A 23,409-nucleotide genomic window follows, 5' to 3' on the forward strand; every position below is an offset into this window, starting at 1 on the left:
TATAAAATAATATATATATATATAATATATATAGACAGTTTTTTGTATTATAATTTAGAATTATTTAATTTTATATGTTTTTGGAATTTTTTTTTTCAATATTTATATCTATAAAAGTAAAATTGTCTGTCCGTGTGTGTCTGTATGTGTACATTTCAAACTAAACTACTCAGTTATTTTTCAGTTTACAGATTCGAGAATTGACATAAGTGGTATTGAGATTTAGAAAAATCTTCTTAATCGGTTTGCGGCCAGAAAATTGGCTGTAAAGAGGTCAAAGTTCAACGATTGAACCTTTGAAAACTACGAAACTCCTCCATCAATGTTGTATATAAACAACTTAAATTTCAGATGTAGATTACTTGGACATTGATCAGACTTTTCATTGGAATTGAACCCAAAACAATGAAATGTTCAAGGGTCAAAATGTAGGCCAAATTTTAAAAAGAATTGACCTCCACGGTCTCTACCTAATTACTCAGCCAATTCCTAGTCTAAACATTTGAAATTTTATATAATTGGTATTCAGAGATTTGTCAAGCTTTTTAATCGATCAGGGTCGACAATTTGATCTGCCAAGCCGTCAATGTTTAAAAGATTTAACCTTTTCAGTCTCTAGCAAACAATTCAGCCAATTTTGGGTCGAAACATTTGATTGAAATTTTGGGTCTGAACATTTAATTGAAATTTTGGGTCTAAACATTTAATTGAAATTTTACATAAAGGGTATTCTGAAATTCACCAAGCTTTCTCATCGGTTTTCGGCGAAATTTGGCTTCTAAGAATTCAAAGTTGACAGACTTGAATACTGCAAACTCTACCAAACTCCTCCGCGAAGTTCGGGCCTAAACACTTGAAATCTTAGGTGTAGGTTACGTGGACAGGTGTCAAAGTTATTATCTATCTATCTATCTATCTATCTCGTTCTCTCTCTTTCTCCCTTCCCCTCTCTCTATCTCTCTCTCTCTCTCTCTATATATATATATATATATATATATATATATATATATATATATATGTCATGCTTCGTTGTATCACAACTCATCCGTGCGGCAAGACAGCATTGTGAATTGCTGAGTAGCCATGGTTTCATAAGTGTGTGATTTTCCCAGAAATAAATGACAGTTTTCAATAGAACCGTTTTGTTGAAGTACCAGAAAACAAATAAAAAAAATGATTATACGACGCAAACAAACGTATGCTTTTCGGAATGAAAGTCATCGTCACATGTAAAATTGCTTTTTTGTGTGAGCGAAATAGGATTTATTACATTTTAAACTGCTTTTAAATTATCAATAGTGAATATTGCTTATTGTATGAAACATGAAAAGATGTGATACGTACAAAAGTAACATAATAATAAAAAAAGATTTTTGAAAGTGTTATATGATCTTCCCTCCAAGAAATAGTACGCTTTCAAATCATCATAAAATTAGTTCAGTTCCTGATATTATTCAATTACAGTAAGAAATTTGTTAGAGACGAACACGCAGGCTTGTATGTCATGTTAGTGTTGATGAGTTGAAATTTATTTACTAATCTGGATTATTGGTTAAAGTGAACAAGCAAACACAATTGAAAGTGTATTTTTTACAAGGAAAGTCACCACTTATCAAGTCCCGAGGGACACTCGGAGATAAGAGTTATTGCGTGTACAGTAATCAATTGGATAATATCGTAGTAATCGTTAGTAATAAAGATCTGATGAAGTGCCTTACTTAAGAGGGGGGTTCAACAGGAAATTGTTTATGTTGGACTTGAAGACATCCAAGTTGGAGTCAGGTGGGCAACAGGCAAACGAAAGAGAGTTCCACAGGCGTACACTTCTAAGAAAGAAGCTTTATTCATGGAATCTATGTTTTCATTTAGGCACAGATATAGAGTGGGCAAAATTACTGACAGTGGTTTCAAGTAGACGGGTGTTTCTCGTGAAAGATTGGCGAATAGGAACAGAAGTTGGATCTCAGACGAGCACTTGCTATTGAAATAACGATAAAACAACGAAAGGCTCGCAAGTCCCTTCTGTGGGAGAGAGGTTAAAGGGAAGAGATAAGGGCATCGCCCACTAGGTTACAGAGTCTATTTTGTACTCTGTCAAGGCAGAACAGGCTGTTTTAAGCAGCTCCTGCCCAGATATGGCAACAGTACATCCTTGGACGTACTTGGCTTTTATATAGATAGAAAATTGCATCAGCAGTTAGATATCTACTGGAACCGTAGAAGGATCCGACCATTTTTCCAGCGACCTTTGCAACAGATTTGATGTACGTGTTTCATTTAAGATCAGGAGTAAAGGTCAATCCCCGAAGCTTGTCAAGACATTAATGGCTCCACAAGACGAGAGGCATCCATTTCAATTGACGCCAGATGGGGATCAGAGCGTTGAAGATATAAAGATAGGAGCTTGGTTTTAGATGCATTAAAAGTAACCAGCCACCTCTTTCCGCATTGTAACACGCGTTCAAGATCAGAGAAGAGAGCATCAGAGAGAACTTTTCATTTAAGGCCTTTGCTGTGTTGCCATAAATGGTCGTGTCATCAGCATAGATGTCAACGAATGATTTAAGTATGTGTTTTTGGAGATCATTGGTGTAAATCAGGAAGAGAGTTGGGCACAGTATGCACCCCTGAGGAACTCCAGCATTAATAATGTGGGCTTCTGATTTCTGCCCATCAACCACTACTCTTATGAGCCTATCAGAGAGAAGTGATTTAATAATTGAGAAAACATTTTCAGTTATACCGTAGCTGGAAATCTTGTGAAGTAGGCCTTTATGCCATAACCTAGCAAAGACCCTTGATATGTCAAGAACAATTTCCCTAGAAACGACGCCTTTGTCGAGAGATTCACTAATCCTATGAGATATAACCGTTACCACATCTGCTGTACATCTAGCTGAACGGAAACCATATTGCATGTCACTAAGAAGGTTATTTCTGCTGAGGTGGTTGATCACGTCTTTATTTAATATGGATTCCAGCAGCTTACTCATGACGCACATGAGACTTATTGGTCTGTACTGAGAGGGAGATGACCTGTCACCTGAATTCTTAAATATAGAGTATACTGATGAGGGTTTCAAGGGTGTTGGGAAGCACTTCTCCTTCAGACAACGCTTGAACAGTTTTGCAAGTATGGAGGCAAGTTCTGGTTGAAGATTTTTCAACAATATAATTGAAATACCGTCACGACCAGTTGCGTTAATGGTATCAAGGTTCTTGATTAGCTCGGCGACATCACGCACATATATTTGTATGTTACATAGCGTGTTGTCTGTTATAGTAGGAAATACGGGGAGTTGATCGGCTTGGTCGCATGTGGCAGAATTAGCTGCAAATTTCTTGGCAAATAGTTTTGCTTTGTCTGATGCTGATGAGATGACCTCAGGTCCATTGATGATGGTTGGGATAGAAAGAACTCTTCTGGTCAGGATCCTGTTTGCTATTTGCCAAAACTTCTGGGAACTAATCTGCTACTCGGCTACTTTGGATTTACCGGACTGATCATATAGCTCTCTTGCATTGTTTATTATTCTTTTACAGTGGTTGCTGACAGTCCTGAAAGCAGCTTTAGTATCAGTACATCTTTTACGTTAGTAACTATGGGAAAAAGAGATTTCTGTGTGCGATGGCAGCAGCATATTCTGGGGAGAACCATGGCTGGCTGTTAGGTTTTTGTTGGAATTTTTTGGATGGTATGAATCGGTCTATACCTACAGTTAACCATTCGGTCAGGTCTGATACTATAGAGGACACATCTTTTTTAAACATGGAATGCAGAGGTAGATCAGATATAAATATACGGAAGCTATCCCAGTCAGCCATAGAGTAACGATATATTGTACGGTGGAAAGGTATGTATGAAGATTTGTTGCATTTCATTTTTATCTTAACTGATACAACCGAGTGGTCGGAAGATCCCAGAGGAGATAGAACGGAATTTGGACATAGCTCAGGGGAAGTTGTGAGAAAAAGGTCTAAAAGGCTTGCATACTGACCGCTAGTATCGGGCACACGGGTGGGCTCGTGAACAATCTAAGTGAGGTCATAGGCAATGGAGAAATCATGACATAACCTCCCCTCATCACCTGTCCTGTTTGAATGGGTCAGCTATTCCACATTGTGGACATTGAAGTCACCACAGATGTGAATGTAAGCCGACGGATGAGCAGCAGGATGTGGCCAATTTTCTCAGATATACTCTTAAAGATAGAACCTCCGCTGTTGTGGGACCGGTAAAGGGCAAATATAAATGCAGTGGTGTAAGCAAGTGCAACCCGGAAGCACATTAAATTAGGGTCTTCTCTGGAGATATCCCTACCACACAGAAAGCCAGCTTTAAGGCAGACACATATTCCTTTTCCATGGCGATCTTGGGGTCAGATTTTGATGTTAAGTTAGAATATCCATTATGAACTCATCTAGGGAAGTGGTCGGCCGTATGCCAGTTTCGGTTAGGAACAATATGTCCGGTTCCGTCTCCTGCAATTGGGTTTCAACTCCTGGAAGGTTGGAACGTAGACCCTTGATGTTAAAGAAGGAGACATAGTAGTAAGGGTCTAAGTCAGAGGATTGGGTTCTAGGTGTGTTCGTGTTTTTTTCCTGTAGATAATTCATGTTGAGGGTTTTGGATTTTTGAAACAGGTCGACAGACTTGGTTAGAGTAGGTTAGACAGGGAAAGTAAGAAAAAAAGACAAGACATTTTTTGTAGCACATAATAAGGTAAATCCATAATAATTGTCCACTAGTCTGGCATCGTGAGGCCCCACGATAAACTACTACATGGCCCAGAATCCATTCACCAAATGGCAATAAAGCAGTCCCAGTACTTTGAACCTGCTGATAGGCCGGCCTCCTTAGTAGTTAATCCACGGTTCGGGTCCCTGTATATCAGGCGGATAACGTCAGTTTCGATGAAACGTTGTATGAACACTCACCAAACAAATAAAACAATTTCAAATTATCATATAAATAATTCAGTTCTCGATTTGTGAAATGATAATATTATATTATGTTATTACAAATTGTAATGTATTTTGGAAAGTGAAACACGAATAATAAAACTTTAGGTACTTATACGATAAAAATACCTTATTTCGTACTTTCATCTAACAATAAAATACATCTTAATTTAAAGCAGTTATATACAAAAATGTTTATGCCTCGTGTGTTCAGTACGTCAAGTTTAAAGTAACGAAGCAGCGGCTTGTTTCCCATCAGTTTTGGCGAATAACAGAGTCCTGAACAGAAGCGTACCCGCTATCCCTACCATCATTAATGTACTTAAGGTAATCTCGACAGCATCTAATAAATCAAAACTCTTTGCCAAGAACCCTGCAGCCAATTATACCCTTTGCTATCGGGGTCGCATAACCCCCGTATTCCCTCCTGGAACTGAAAGCACACTAAGTAACTTACACATTTCTGTACTTAATGCTGCCAAGCTTATCAAAACCCTTTATTCTAGTAAAACAACTGGCTGCGAAGGCATTCCAGTCATAGTGCTCAAAAAACTTCAACCAGAACTAGCTCCCATACTTACATATTATACTCATCATTATTATGAATATTGCTATTATTATTATTATCAATAACAATAATAATATTAGCAATTAGCGTAAAATCCTGGAAGAAAGTATGTGCACCCTTTCAAGAAAAACGGGGCGGGGAAATATTTCGAAAAGATAAAATAGCGAATGTATTTACTGTTATTGCTAATGAGTATCATATTATTTACAATTCTTAAATCATTGAAAAACTGAGCAATCAACCAAATGTGAAATAGTTTATGCCCTGCTATAAAATAATAAGCGTAAACGTAGTTTATTGCAAAATGTAATGTGTTGTTTAAACTGAACAAGTAAATATTACAAATGTTCTAATAATAAAAGTTGTGACCCCTCTCATCCCAGAAAAAACGACTCTCAGTAAGAATTCATAAAAGGTAAATGAAAGAATGATTGTAAAACATGCACAATGAACATTTTCAAGATTGCCTGAGAGAACGTTTTCTGTATGAGTGTGAACTGGAAATACATAATTCTTAAAACTCAATGCAATAATAATAAGAAAAATAAGTGAATTTGTACAAATAATCTAAAAGCGTGTTCTCATGTGATAATCATGAACAGAAAACGTAGCGTAGGTAGCTGTTGTGAAAAAGTGCAAGAAAATAGAAGTAATAAGAAAATCAAATATGCTGATAGTGCAGCATACATGGTTACGTTATACGGTGTGGTTCAAGCCAAACACAAATACCCAAACAGCTCACAATTCCGTTAAGTGTTTGTTGTTTAATCGATAGAACGTTCTGTAGTAATACTGAAGGACGCCATGTGAGATTCAATAGTGTTTTCGTTCGGCCATAGTGAAAATGAGACAGAATAGTTGATTATCGTGAGTAAAGGAACTAACCAATGAAATCGCATGAAATAAAAAAGGATATGAAGAGAAGGGACCGATCATTCTTTATGCCGATAATGTGGTGGTGGTAGAATAGGAAAGTGGACGAAAAGTAAATAATACCGATCGTCGCTAGAAAGATATTACTCTGAATATTTTGTCTCGTTATATAATGAGGATGTGTGAAGAAGAAATAAATGGAGAGTAAGAATCGTCCTACTACCTGTAAACGTAACTTGTTTGAGAGTGTATATGGTCCCAGAATGAATAGAAGAATTTATTAAAATGTAAAGAAACGAATGTTTAAATCTGGAAAACATGCCCTAGATACGGTCAGTTAGTGTGAGTATATATGATGTATACGTAGTATCTGTGTTTACAATGCTATAATGTTTCTCCCCCAGACGGGAATATTCATTTCCATTTTATTAAATCTAAAGATATTTGGTTAGGGATTATTCATGGGTGTAAGAGCCTAAACCAGGTTATCAGGTAAAAACACCTGCACAGAGAACATTTAGATACTCAAGGAAAGAACCTGAAATGAAATCCAAGTAAATCTATTACTTGTATTTGTTGTACCCTAATCGATTTTTGATCGATTAATCTACTACTATATACCAAAATAAAGTTTACCAATATTAAGCCTGGCGAACGTTTTCATTAAACGTTTCATCAGGAGAAAAATATTTAATCAAAGGATAAATCAACAACGTAATAAGGATTAAGATATAACAAAGAAATATTCAAGGGAAATACCTGAATCTATTCAGATAAATATTTAATCGATTCTTACCCAAGACATAAATATATTTTAGAATTACTCAAAAAAGAAAAACATAATGGTTTTAAATTCTATTGTCTTTTAGAGAGGTCCAACTTTTTATACATTTACACTTTAGGGAGTGCAAAAACGATTACTCTAAAAGCATCAGAGACAACTCTAAAATTTGCAAACAATGGCACAAGACAGGATAACACTCAAGAGCCAACCATACTTTTATGTTCTTCTTCTTCTTCTTTTTCTTCTTCTTCTTCTTTTTCTTCTTCTTCTTCTTTTTCTGTGTTTATTCTATTGGGGAAATGTTCGCACTTCAGTTTCCATTCACAATTATTTACTCGTGACAGTTAAATCCTACCCGATGAATCGCACCAGAGTGCTAAATAAATTTACATAAGTGCTGATCATTATATATATATATATATATATATATATATATATATATACGTATATATATATGCATATATATGTATACATAAACATATATATATGTTTATATATACATATATATATACGTATATATATGCATATATATGTATACATAAACATATATATATGTTTATATATACATATATATATATGTTTATATATACATATATATGTATATATAAACATATATGTATATATAAGCATATATATACATATGTATATATAAGCACATATATACATAGGTATATATAAGCATATATATACATATGTATATATAAGCATATATATACATATGTATATATAAGCATATGCATATATATACGTATGTATACATAAATATATATACATATATATATAAATATATATACATATGTATATATAAGCATATATACATATATATATAAATATATATATATATTATATATATACTCATTTATTTATGTAAATTTCTTTAATACGAGTGTTATTTGCATATATATATATATATATATATATATATATGAGAGAGAGAGAGAGAGAGAGCGACAGAGTGAGGAAGAGACAGAAAGAAAACCCATTACAAAACTGAAACATATTCAGAATATAATCAATGTTTCCCCATTATTCTTCGAAGTCTTTCTCATGATATAATACACAATTAAGTATTTATATTTTTTACGTAAAACTTGCCCCTAGTGCGGTCAAAGACGGTTATCTGTTTTCTAAATAAAAACGCGATATCATTTCTGAAGCGATCTTTTAATTTCTTAAGCAAAAAACTCAATAGTTTTTACAATTTATCGTAAAAGCCAACAATATGATAATAAATAAACAAAATCTAAAGTTGGCTTAAACCTAACGTATGCCACGATTTCGATAGACAATATTCCTCCTTGCCCTTACATTTGCTCATCCTCTATTCTGTCTATTGCTTTCTTCCTATCACTCAGTTGTTAAGATAAACGCAAAATGTAATATATTCTCTGATGTACCTCTCCATCGTACTGGGTATAGATACTTTTGGCTGATTGGAATGACTTCCGGACATTCATACCTTATATACTTCTGCACTCCATATTTAAGATGTATGTGTCATATATCGTATAAAACTTCACTGCTGTGTTAACTGTGGGTATAGACCGCTTCATAGCCTTCCAAAAATTTCCAGCAAAACCCCAACAGTCAGACGTTGTTCACTTTAGAATGCACCGCCGTCATTCTACATAGATATCACTAGTTCTATTATTTTCAACGCAATAGATGTTGTGAAACTAAACCGGTTCATTGTAAAAGAGTAATAAAGAATGACAGAGATGAGTTTGATCAGTACGCCAAGTTTAAAGCAGCGGAGCAGTGGTTTAGCTCCCACCATTTTTGGCGAACATCAAATAGGGTCCTAAACATCTATCCCTACCATCATTAATGTACCTTAGATAATCTCGTTAGCATCTGACAAAGCAAAAAAGCTTTGCAAAGGACATTTCAGCAAATTTTACCCTTTGCGATCAGGATCGCCTACACTCCCCTTAACCCCTCCTTGAACTGAAAACACACTCAGTGACACACAAATTTCTGTACCTAATGTTGCCAAGCTGATCAAAAACGTAGATTCTAATAAAATAACTGACCCCAAAAACGTTTCAACCGGAACTAGCTCCTATAATTACAAAGCTGTTCAGACGTTGGTCTTAAAAAAATGCGTCCCAACACCTCGGAAAACTTCATCAGTCTACTCCGTATTAAAAAAAATTCTAGAAATCGATCATCTCGTTTTCAATACAGACCATTCAGTCTCCTGTGCATCATGAGTAAGTTGCTGGATATTATGATAAACAGAGACATGGACAACCACTTCGGCAAAAATAAACTGCTCAGTTACATGCAGTATGGTTTCTGTTCTGAAAGATCTACAACTGATGTGGTAATTGTATTATCAAACAGCATTATCGAATAGCTCGACGAAGGCTCTGTCTTTAGAGCAATAGTTCTTGCCATGTCAAGGCTTTTGATAGAGTGTAACATAAAAGCCTATTTCACAAAATCTCCAGCGAAAGAATTGCTAGGGATATTCTCGCAGATATAAAGGTCTTTTTCTTTAATAGACTTAAAAAAGTAGTCGTTGATGAGCAGAAATCAGACACTTACTGTATTAACGCTGGTTTCCCTCGGGGGTGCATCCTGGGTTCAACCCGGTTGCTGATCATCATCAACGATCTCACAAATCACATTTTTAGGTCATTCGTAGACATTTATGTAGACGACATGACAATCTATGGCGACATTTCAAAGGTTAACGACGACAAAGATACGCTGACATTTCAAAGGCCAGCATTGTCAAAGATATTTGTGATTCTTTCTCTACTGATCTAGAGAATGTGGTGCAATGGGGAAAAAGGTGGTTGATTAATTTTAATGCATCGAACACCACGCTTATCCCCTTTCATCATAATCGTCCCAATTGAAATGAATTGATCTAGTTTTGGCGTAGCTCCGTTCTTGACAAGCTCATGAAACTGATTCACTCCTAATCTGAAATGGAACCTATACATCAAATCGATTGCCAAGATTGCCAAGATCGCTGGAAAGATGGTTCGATCACTCTATCGCTCCGGCAAGTATCTCACTCCCGATGCTATCCTCTACCTGTATGCGAGCCAGGTGCACCATAAAATGGAGTATCATTGGCGCATCTAGGCAGGAGCTGTTCGACACACCTATCATGCCTTAATAGAGTTCAACACCGGCTTCGAAATCTACTAAGTGATGCTCTTTTTTCTTTGCTGCAACCTCTTTCTCACAGAAGAGACGTCGCCAGACATTCTCCGTCATATCGCTGTTTTATGGTAAGTGCTCCTCTAAACTCCAATATATGATCCCCGCTTGCCAAACTTTCAAAAATAACACTCGACTAGCTAAAGACACTGTATATGATTTTCCCCAATCTCTATATGTACCTAAATTTAAACGCAGATTCGATGAACAAAGCTTCTTTCCAAGAACTGCTCGCCTTTGGAACACTGTTCCGTGGGCATGCTTCTCGGCTAAATATATAGTAGCCTGCAAATCTAATGTAAGCAAGTTTCTGTAAGGTCGTCCTCATAAATAATCAAATTTCACCCATTTTACATCGTTATGAATTACGTCACTACCACTTTACATTAATTACCACTTATCCTTGAGTAGCCTTCGTGTCTTGATAAGTGGTGACTTACAAGTAAAAAAGGGGTTTTCTTAAGATTGTTCCCGATAAATCTCTGTATGTTTACAAATCTTATTACCATTTATATTGAACAACAATTTCATTTTATGGGCACACTGCATATTTCGAATTTTAACATTTGTATTACATATCATTTATATGCGAAAAGATTTAAAAAATTCTTTTCACACCATAAACACATTAATAATAATAATAATAATAATAATAATAATAATATTGATAATAATAATAATTATATTGATAATTATAATAATATTAATAATAATATTGATAATAATAACATTTATAATAATAACAACAATATTTATAATAATAATAACAACAACAATATTTATAATAATAATATATAATAATAATGATAATATTTATAATAATATTTATAATAATTATGACAATATTTATAATAACATTATTTATAATAATAACAATATTTATAATATTAATATATATAATAATAGCAACATTAATGATAATATTTATAATAATAATCATATTTATAATAATAACTATATTTATTATAATGATATTTATTATAATAACAATAATTGTAATAATAATATTTATAATAATAACAATATTATAATAATAAAACTATTTATAATAATATTTATGATAACAATATTTATAATAATAATAATAATAATTATTATTATTATTATTATTATTATATTTATGATAATAACAATATTTATAATAATAATACTTATTATAATAATAACACTATTTATAATAATAATAATTATTATTATTATAATAATAACAATATTTATAATAATAATAATATTTATAATAATAACAATATTTATAATAATAATAATAACAATATTGATAATAATAACAATATTTATGAAAATAATAACAATATTTATCATAATAATAACAATAATAATGATAATATTTAGACCACGGTCAAATAGTAAAAAGCCTACACAAAATTTGCGTGCATACATATATAGATTTATATGCATACATATCCATATGATATCCACATGAACGCATATATATCCATATTATACAGCTATATAAAACGTACATATACACATTGTACATGCACTCCTATACATACACATAGGCATATAAATAATCACATGCATATGTCAGAAAGAATTGCAGCCTTGCAACCTAATGATGGAGGTTTGAACAGAGCTGAAAAAGAAACAGACTAAATATCAAGGTCTCATGTATGATATGAAAAGAATGTGGAATCTTAGGGAGATATCAATCATACCAGTTATTATAGGTGCTAGAGGACTTATGAAGAAGAACCTACCTTATTAATATTCCTGGTGAACGAAGTGCAAGATAAATCAAGACAGCTGCACTTAAGGGAATAGCGAGAATACTAAAAAGAGCTCTCGGTTTATTTCAATAAAAAGCAGGGGAATGTTGGCAGCGTGGTTGGCTGCCTCATACTAAGCATTACAATCTTCAAAGGAACAAAACGAAAAAAGTATATATCTTGGGATATACCTTGCATGCTTATTAGACACTATCCTCGAGTGTCTAAGGTCTCTCCGTAGAGAGGTTTGTCAGGACGACATGGCATGAGAATACTTTTCCCTACAAGTAAAGACTGACTAAATATTCAAAATCACATAGTATTTGCAGGCCGGATAAGATCTTTATATGACTTACCCACGTTAGCAGTTACGAGGAATGGTGCACTTCTTCAAGTGATTTTACCTCAAGTACTAGCACGAAGCGTGATACTTCACCAGACCAGATAAATTCTTGTATTGAAATCCAGTAAAACTATGAAACCAAATATAAATAAATAAATAGATAAAAATAAAAATAATAAAGATATACTACAACATGTGAAAATGGTTAATTTGGGAGAAGAAAACCGTGTTCTAAATTTCTTTACTAATTCACTGTTTAGGAAATAAAGAACTTTAATGGAACATTTGAATATCCATGTATCTCATATAGAATTCAAGTGTTCCTCAATGCCTCTCCACGGAACAAAGTTAGACACCAGGACCATTTCTTAATGTGGAGAAAAGGAACAGAAAATTAAAATTCTCTCAGTCGTGAAAGATTCCTCCTTCACTGAAAAAGACCAACAATAAATTGAAGTGCAGCATCTGAAGAACATATATTACATTTGATCTTGAGATAAAGACCAAGAACGTCTGTTCTTATTGTATTAAGAGCTCAAGTGTAAGTCCCAGGTAGTGGGTCCTTGATTTTTGAGAATTCGACTGATGTAAAATAAAAAAAAAGTATATATGCATTCACACACACACACATGTACACATATACATACATATGCACATACATACACATACACAGACATACATATATATGTGTACATACATACATATACGTGCATATACATCTACATGCGAATGTTGGCCAGATTTTTCGCAAATAAAGGCTTAAGTGTTTTTTGTTTGTTTTTTATTTGTAACCTTTTTTTGAAAGATATGTCACTGTCCACTTTTAAGGACAGGTAATAGATGGCTTTACTGAAGCATGCGCGGACAAAAATAATCCATCTGTTATATTTATCCGCCCCTATTACAAATTATTAGTTCTGCTTTTTTTTAAGTCGTCCATTTTAATATCTTTACTAAAGTAAAGTTTATTATGTCTTTAGTCAGTTATTATTTCGCTTATATATATATATATATATATATATATATATGTACTTCTCAATATTTAATATACTTTAATTCTTCGTGTTTAGTTATTTATCTTTGTACACATTCCAATTTAAAGTATTATTGAGTGCAATATTTTAAATATGTTTTTATTTCTGTCTGAGATTAATTGCAAATGACATGTCTTCTCTTGGAAATTTAATCTTTATTATCGAAGATAATGTTGCGATATGCAGTTATATGTGAATTACTTCCATTAGAAAATGTATGTTCTCTCTGCTAGCATATTTTCCTAGAAAGGAGGATGGTGTCACAATGAATTGACCAATACTGTATTACTCCGCTGTCATTACAACAAAAGCTACACCCTCGCCCTCGATGAAAAAAGGAGGTAATCCATAGGAGGATAGTAACATTACAACATGGGACATATACTATATGAACATAATGTATTGATAAATAGTACATAATACATGAACTCGTAATGTAAACTGAGTTGAGTAAGAAAAGTACAATCATATCACAAAACTACAACCTTGTGTCCTTATCATGGAAACCTCAGTATCGTCAACTGTACATCATAGACTCAAATAAAGCTCTGCAATACATATTAAATGCTTTACAAAACTCTTAATATTGTACTCGGACAATGCCTATTATAAATGATGTTATGCAGGAAATAAATCCTTATGTAAATTTGTATGAGAACATGGATTTAATTAACAACGAACAACGAAAGTAGCTATAGGAGAAAATAAACCAATGCTCTAGTGTGAGCTGCATTTTAGTAGGGATAACATCATAAAAAGATACAATTATCCCACTTGCAATGAAATAGATATTATGTTAGCTGGTGAAAATGGTGCCCTACGAGAAAAGAGGGACATTGTAGATTACCAAAGTATGATACCGTCTGAAAAAAATATCGTATTCAAACAAGTAAAATATTTGTTTATTTTCCTAATATTACGTTGTGATTTGGCTTTCAAGCGCACTTGATGCGTATTTTATTTTATTCAAACTAAAACAACGGTTCTATTGAACTCGCATTCTTGACGTTATTCACGCGTTACCTACGCACAGTTCAAACATTTCAAATACAACCGCCAGATACAACGTGTCGCTCTATAAAAACAGACCTCTTGCTCCAAATTTACAACATGACAAGTAAGAAGACAAAGAAAAAAAAACAAGAAAAACAACACACTGAAAAGGGAGTCTACCTCCGAAATATAGTTTTGATAAATTTCAAACAAGTAAAATATTTGTTTATTTTCCTTATATTACGTTGTGATTTGGTTTCAATCGCACTTGATGCGTATTTTATTTCATACTTTAATGTATTTAAATAGTAAATTCTGAACAGGAAAATTATGTCCTTAATTTATTTACTAAATGAGAACTTTAATGAAATATTCGAATATCTATGTATTTCATATACTAATCAAGTGTAAGCCTAAGGAAATGGGGGGGGCGCTTGATTTCTAAGAATTTCGACTGAAGTAAAATGAAAGAAAAAGTCAACTGCCTTTTATATAATAGATAATACAGTGCACAACATACTGTTTTGATGACTATGGCTGTCACCTGGTTGGCTTGATTTTCACATTAGAACAACGGGCGGTATTAGACGCTTTGATACCTTGAGATTTTACTAAATGGATTGCTATAGAATTTTGATTTCATGCAGAATGAGAAAAACTATTTACGGAACGATGTCATGACTACTGATAAAAAAATAAAATAAAAACATAAATTAGTCGTGATACTTCGTATCTCCGTATAAAAACGCAAGGATGGGCTGAAGTCCTATCTAAACGTTTCCTGCCCATATTGTGTAAAGTATTTCCGAAGATATGACGTCATTACCATAACTATTTATCTCATCAATCTTAAATGTTGTATGGTAATTACTGTTATGAAAGAGAATCATGCCCATAAATCAGATTTGGGAAAATCAGAATTTGAAATTCCGTCAGTTAGTGTAACTTTCACCCTTTCTTTAAACTTGACCTTGGTCTTTGAATTGTTGATCCCCAAATTAAATGATTTCTAAGGTCGAATATGGCCGACATGTTGATCACGTTTGGTAAAGATTAATCAACTGATATAGACACTATGCTGCGCACGACAAACAAAGTGACAAACCAACAAACATACTCAACTGAAAACAGTATTCGTAACGAAAGGCAAGGTAGAGATATGATGAATCATCTCCGGCAGACTAGAAGAACACCCAACCCAAAGTTGCGTGTAAATAGGTTCCGCTTAGGTTCAAGTTCTGATATTAAATTAAAAACTGTTTCAGTTTCACAACTTTCTTAATTAATTCATTAAATTGTTAGGTAAAAGAACAGAATAATCTTTAAAAATTCTTCCTTTCTATGTAAAGAATAGCTTTCAAAATGATATCTTTATTGTTCCAGGATGGCCAGAAAACGACAAAAGAGTTTACCCTTCGCCGTCATAAATCAAGACGTGTAAACTTGTTTCTGCACATACACTATCTTGATTGAGGACAAATAATTAAATTTTCGACCGATTATAGACTTTTGTGAATTTATTTGCAGTAATTATTCTGGAAGTCACTGCGATCCCTTAAAAGACAGATTTTTCTTCGCTAAATCAATTGAAACGAAATTCACAAACCGGCGTCTTCAGAGCCCCTCTGTCAGTCTGTGAGCATACTGGCATGTTAACAGACATACACATGCACACACACACACACACACACACGCACACACACACATACCAATACACTACTAAAATTTCTTTGTTGTCGACTGATTTTGTAATACAACTTATTCAATGGTTTAAAAACACTTTGTTAAAGATCGTGTCAAGTGATTTTTCCTAACCTTTCTCACTGAATTTTCTCTCTAATTTAAGAGACATATAAAACAAATATAAAACAAATATATTTTTAAAAACTTGTTATCTCTTCTCTCTCTCTCTCTATATATATATATATATATATATGTATATACATATGTATATATATAAATAAAATGAACTCATTTTTCCCCCGCCGAGTTTGACCTTAATGGGATTGAAATCTAGAAATTTTATGCAGATATGCTGTACGCAACCTGCATCGCGCAATCTGAGGTGTGTTACAGGCATATTACCTATCCACTACCTCGCTGATCAGAGCTTCCTATATTTTATCTGGTGAAAGTTCACTGCCAAAACCGGTTACAATCAATGGGAGTAGTAAATTTTTCTCTCTCTAATAAATTGATACTTCCACCGCCACCCATTTACACCGTCTGTGACCGTTCACAGGAGACAATTACGGGCGAACACCGAGTTAGATTTATGTAAAAACTGGACAGCAATGTAGGTGAAATGCGTCTCACGTTCGTATATAACAAAATATTACTTGGGTAGATTTCGGGGTGCTAAAACAGCGGTGATGGGGATTCTTCCATTACACCAAATCGAGCCACATCAAAGCGTGCCAGGGTACAGCTAGTAAAATATAATTGAGTGAAGAAGTTTATATTACGAGTTGTTGCCCCGTGTAATGCATGGCACTTAACCTATCATCTCTTACATCTAAATAAATTCCCTTTGTTTTATAAAGGCTCTAAAATATTCACGAACATGCTGTCTTCTATATTGCTATGAACTTCCATTGTAAACGTATATCAAATTATTACTTTTGTGAATATATGCCGTCTGAACTTATTATTCTGCTGTTGTTTATCGTATAACATGTCTCTGGGTTTCTCACATTGAATTGTACAATCTATAAATTTTCTATACTGAAAATATTTCTCTAAAATCGACTCACCCCAAAAATACATCTCTAAAATTAAAATATTACAAGACTAGTCTCTAAATATTTCATAAATATTCTTAACATGTGGGGTATTTATTAACTATGTATTATTTCATCCCAAAATTATATAAATATATATATATATATATATATATATATATATATATATATATATATATATATATACAGTAGTACCTTTAACGTACGTACACGTGTCATAGTTTCCAGATTGTAAATTATTTGATCGGGAAATCCTATTGATTAAATAATAGGAAAAAAAGGTGATAACATTCTACGAACATTAAATTAATATATTTTCACTTTCTAATATTAAAGTAATTTTATTTAGGTTATCTTATAAACTATTTTAATTTACATATTAATAATATTGTCTTGTATTATAATTTATATTTAATTTATTTATATAATACCTCAAGTATGCTTATTTTCTTATAATATTATATTAATAAATATTTTCTTTATATACTATATGTATTGTCGGGAATGTTAGTATGTTTGATTAATTATATTCTTTTGTGTAGGAATTGTAATTTCCTCATACTTCAAGAGGAAAAGATGTCCTCATATAACATCACTACTAACTATTAATACACTGTTCTCTCAGTCACTAACGTGCACTCATTGTTAACCCTTATCCTCGAGTTTCTTTCAAGCTTTGACAAGTGGCGACTCCCTGTAAAATGAACAAAAATATTTCAAAAGATTTTGTTAAAGACAACCGAGATGAATCAGTTCTATTCGAACAATTCTTATCTACTTCATATCAAAATTTCGAAAATTAACCGTCCAAATTTCTCTGTCGACTAAAACTCTTTGTTATTTTTATTAGTATCTTGTTTATTTATTACCAGCAATCTACATGATTATAATCAAGAAATAAAGTATTTACTTGGAAATGAATTACTGTGTCCACATCTGGGTAGGAGCTTCTGCCGCGCCTTATCTTGCGTTGATAGAGTTCAAAACCCGCTTCGAAATCTAGAAAGCAATGCCTTTTTTTTTCTTTCCCGAAAACTCTTCTCCACAGAAGAGACGCTGCGAACCTTTCTCCGCTCTATCGTTATTTTCATCGCAAACGCTCAGCTGAACTCAAATCCATAGCCCCCCCCTTGCCAAACTTTCACAAAAATACACGACTAGCTACAATCACTAACAAAAATTTCCCCTACTCTATATCTGTGTTTAATCTTCACGCAGATTCCATTAACACAGCTTCTTTTCCTAGAACTGCCCGTCACTAGTTAGCTTCCAGGCCAATTACCATATGGTAGCCTTCAAGTCCAATGTAAACAAGTTCTTCTTAAGCCATCTCTATAAATAATCCAAGTACTACCCAATCTACATCATTAACGATCATTACATTACCACTTTACATTCATTGCACCTTATCCTCGAATAGGCTTAGAGCCTTGAAAATTGGTGACTCCTTTGTTCAAAGACTAATTATATCATACACGATGAATAGTAGTCTCTAAAGCAATGTGACGTTATAAATTAGAAATGTAGTTACAAAAGATGTGACTAAGACAGAATGCATGATAATTGCTTAAAAAATGTGTACGCCTGTACGTTAGAATACGTCTTGGTTGTGATTGTGTTTTGCGTAGCAAGTCATTCACGATAATCTGCCCGACAATCTTGAACATTTGAATTATATGACCTTTTTTTCTGTGGAGCTTAGATATGTCCTTGTGTAGTTTTTTTTAGGTCAATACATTCTAGGCTTTAACGTCAAAATTTGAGAAAATGTTGGTTTATTGCTTATCAAATAGACGCTCTTTCCTGAGAATGCTTGCGCGATTGCTCATTTTTTTTTTTTTGTAGGAACGAGTTTTAAGTCCCTTGTGTGTAGACTTTTCAATCACCGCCATTAAACCTCGTACACTATTTTCCTGCTGTTAGGGGCAAATATACTAGCAGCAGTCGGAAAATCCTTGTCTGAAATCTCATCCATCTTTAAGTCTGATCTTTGTTCCGCCGTATTAGCAGAAGTAGCTACATGCCTAGAAGTGTAAGCCATGTTTAGTTTCAGAAGAGTTTCCGATGATTTGTTGTTCTACACAAGTCCTGCGAGTTGACTGGTTTGTAGTAGACAGTTCTCGAGTTGTAATCCACACACAGCAAAAGATTCTTCCCGTGTTGAGACATATGTGAAATTGCTACAGAAAGGTTTACTGTTTGTGGAGCAATTCTGGTTTCTGATTGGTTGGTAGCAGAACGTGAATTAATTCGATTCGACAGTTCCTCGCAGCATCGTTTATAAATAGAATCTCCAGACTATGCGGGATCATACTCCATTATACACTAAAAAAGATATGTAACAACATGGTGTTGTCAAAATTACCCGATTAACAGAGTTCTGGTTAATAGCCAGATCATCTCTATTTGTGGCAAGCAATGGCGAATCAGGCAAGATAACGGATATCTATAGAGCTGTGATAAAAGTCGCTTCAGCAGACATGAAACATTATTTTGCGTGTTCTGCGCCAACCTGCCCCTGATTTTCCTATGTAACTGCCGAATAAATATCTTATTTTATAAAAAGTCGTACCCGGATTAAGTAAGTTATGTCCTGGTAGTGTCAACTATCACGTTTTATATCTGGTTCAAATGAGATTTATTATGTTTAAATTAGTAGGTTTAAAAACACTTTTAAAGACCGTGTCAAGCCGGCTTAATAATTATCGTACTTTAATCACTGCCCTTACGTTTTAGTTTCCATGTCATGCCACGTATTTTCTTTTCTTTCTTTTTTACTTGTAAGAACTGAACTGTTAAAAAAAAAACATAACACCTGTATACACATGTCGCAGTTTCTGTATCCATTGAAAATCTTATATTTATGCGTAATGTACGATCGGGCAACACCAGACTCTCTGCTAGTTTATATATAAAATGTCATTCCAATAAAAAAGCACAATTTTAACCGTTTAATCCTCCTGCAGCCTGAAGCCACTCCAATATTTAACTATGAAATACAACGTATTACAGGCAGATTCTGCATATCCAATGGGGCTTTAAAGTTCTTAGAATATAATTCTGCTTATAATTAGGTGTTCGTAGAGAAAACGTACTCTTTCAAGTACAACAAAAAGCGACTGTTGACGAGCGTGACATTATACAGGAAGGAAAGTCTTGAGACTCGATCTTTGTGGGTCTCTTGCAGATGTCTGATTCACTTAACAAGCAGAAAACAACACGGAACAGCAGTAGCCGTCACTGTTGACTGCCTTAGCCGCTGTTTAATCAACCAATCTATGTGATACTACCTTATTTGCGCTCTACTGCCCAACCGATATCGCTTGAAAGATATTTCAGGGTACAGCGATATTGCAAAGAACTGCGAAAAACGTGGGAAACTGTTATATAACCACGTGCTTCAAAGATACCCAAATGAGAACCAAGAAGTTATGTTTCAATAATATAACAAACGTCGATTAGGAATAGATAGGTCAACCATATTGGATCAGTCTGTACATGCGTATTCGAGAGAACACCAGTTTAGATAGAACTAGTAAAATTCTAGTCCCAATACATATATAATCAATAAATATATGATTAGTTTTAAGTTTGTATGTTATTGTTTCCTTTCTGCGTGGATATTATATTATGAAATACAAGATATCCGTCGAGCTCATAATAATAACGTCAACAAAGTCGCCCAAATAGCAGAACCAACCACTGATAACAACACGGACGACACATAAGTAAAAATAGCGCTGATTTGTGTTTCAAGTCAACATTCAATGGACTGCGAACGGCACATTAAGTTGTCAGATACTATGTTTTTCTTACATATCCTTCAACTACGGTATGTAGTTTATTATAGCATAGAATTATCGGGTAAAGCACATTGTATAAGAAAACAGCTACACAAACAGAGAAGATGGCAGAATAATTCGGCAGATCAGATACAGAAATATGTGGTAAATATCTACAAAAGAACTGCACGTGAAAACTTAATAGAAATTCTCTCACAGACACACCAGGTTTAAATGGAAACAACAACACACGGACTCAGGTGAACAAGCATAACCTATCAACAAGGGATAATCAAGTCACAATAACACAACGGCAGAAATGTCTCTTCCGATCGCAGCGCAAACCGCAGCGTAGTGCTACGTCCGCATCTCTCATATATAAAGGCTGCGTCATCTTTCTCTTTTTTCCCTAAACGAGTAGTGACTCACATGAACGTTTTCCTGCTTTTGTTCTCTGATAGCAGCATCAATAAATAACGCGAAATTCTTTGCTCTCTCTTTTTCATAGCAGCAGAAGCCGATCGCTCAACATCGGCAACAAACATAAAAACTACAGAACTTCGCTACCCTTCTTCTCAGGGTTTTTTTATCAACAAAGGACGAGTTTAATTAATTTCACTTTAACTAACCTCGATGTTACAGGATTTTTTTTTTACTTTTCTCCTTGGAACGCTTTTATCAACAAAGACAATTCTAATTAACTCCAGTATAAACTTTTCGGAACTTTCTTATCGACAAGAGAAGTTTTCATTCAATACGCTTCGTCAAAAATTGTTAATGTAATATTCTGCCTGTTTTTCTTACTATCATACATTATTTTTGCTTTGTGACGGTCGTTATCGGGTATTGAGATACAATATCTCATAAAACACACTATCACATTGGTGTCATTCTCGTTCTTAACAACTGGTATCAAAAGTCACAATATTACATTGGCGTCTAAAGTGCCAAATACAATTGGTGTCAGATAGTTACAATATTACACGGAGAATGATGCAGATTCGGTGGCTCATAATTCATAATGTGTACAGAAAAGTAATAATGTGTTGGGTTTATTCACTGTTTCCTTGAAGAGATATTCCATAATGCATAATGAGGAATTGAATACTATAGGCTTTTTATAAGCCTATTTGCAATGGAAAGTTTTATAACCCGCTCACATAAAGTTAATGATATTCTAAAATCCCAAATATCACCAGAGATTAGGCCGTTCCTGTAATGAACCGGTCCCTGTTGATTTTCCATCCATCCATCTATTGTGTCCGTAGCTGAGATTGTACTCACTACACGAGTTTGTAGTGTAATTCAAATCTTGTCGGTGGCTGAATACTTGATGCTTCGCCAGGGTTATCAAGGTTATTTTTTTATCGTGACGCTATCATTAGACGGATTGCCTACCATGGCTTAAGAGAGTCCCATCTACTCTCAAGAGAAGGATAGATCGCGCCAGTTTCTCAACCTGGTATTTTTACCTCGCGGAACATGTAGCGCCTCACCTCCCCAAATGGTCACCCATCTGGCACTGACCAGATTCAACGTTGCTTAACTTCAGTAATCTGGCGAGAACAGGTGTGTCAACGTGATTGTGCCGTATAACGTTGATTTTCGCTGAGAGTATGCTGTTCTAGGGGTCTAGTACTTTGTGGTCAGAATGCACATACTCGGAGGGCGGTTACTTCTCTACCCCACATTCCAACCCTTGTGTCTAAGTACTTGCAGTTGACGAGATCTAAATTACCATAAATGTCTTCAATTTCAAAGACTGAGATAAAGACATGTACGTTTTTTTTTTCTTTGTTATCCTAAAATGGAATCATTTTTTGAGATATAAATTTGGGAAGTTACTATTACCCTAGGGATGGATAGACCGCGTTAGTTTTTCAACCTGGTATTTTTACCTCGCTGTACATACAGCGCCTCTCTTTCCAAATGATCGGCCATCTAGTACTGGTCACAGGAACAACGTTGCTTAACTTCGGTGATCTGGCGAGACCCGGTGTTTCAACGTGATTGTGCTGTGTACAAACGGTGTCGGTTCATATTCAAATATAATTTCTCCTCAGGACGACACTAAACGACATCACATATCCTTAGGAAAGGGATTCGCTTCTACCCCAACACCAACACAAAAAAATCTATATTCTTCCAGCCTTGCCTAATTTTTGTTTATCAGTATTAATACAGTTAATGACTCATACTAAAACCGAGTTTTCGTCAGCAAGTTCCGGTTATTTACTTAAACGGGCGGAAAATACCAACTATGAACAATCCGGCGATTTTCTTTTTATCAAACGGGAGAGCAATTCAACAACAGTTGTAATGTAATACACCCGTTTACAGCTTCATTAGCATGTAGACACGCGAGACCCAAATCATTGTAGCAGAGTACGTCGCTAGAAAATAGGAACAAGTAATAACTCGGCGA

The sequence above is a fragment of the Euprymna scolopes genome, chromosome 3, assembly GCF_053919585.1.
Source record: "Euprymna scolopes isolate OS-2025 chromosome 3, ASM5391958v1, whole genome shotgun sequence".
Lineage (NCBI taxonomy): Eukaryota > Metazoa > Mollusca > Cephalopoda > Sepiida > Sepiolidae > Euprymna > Euprymna scolopes.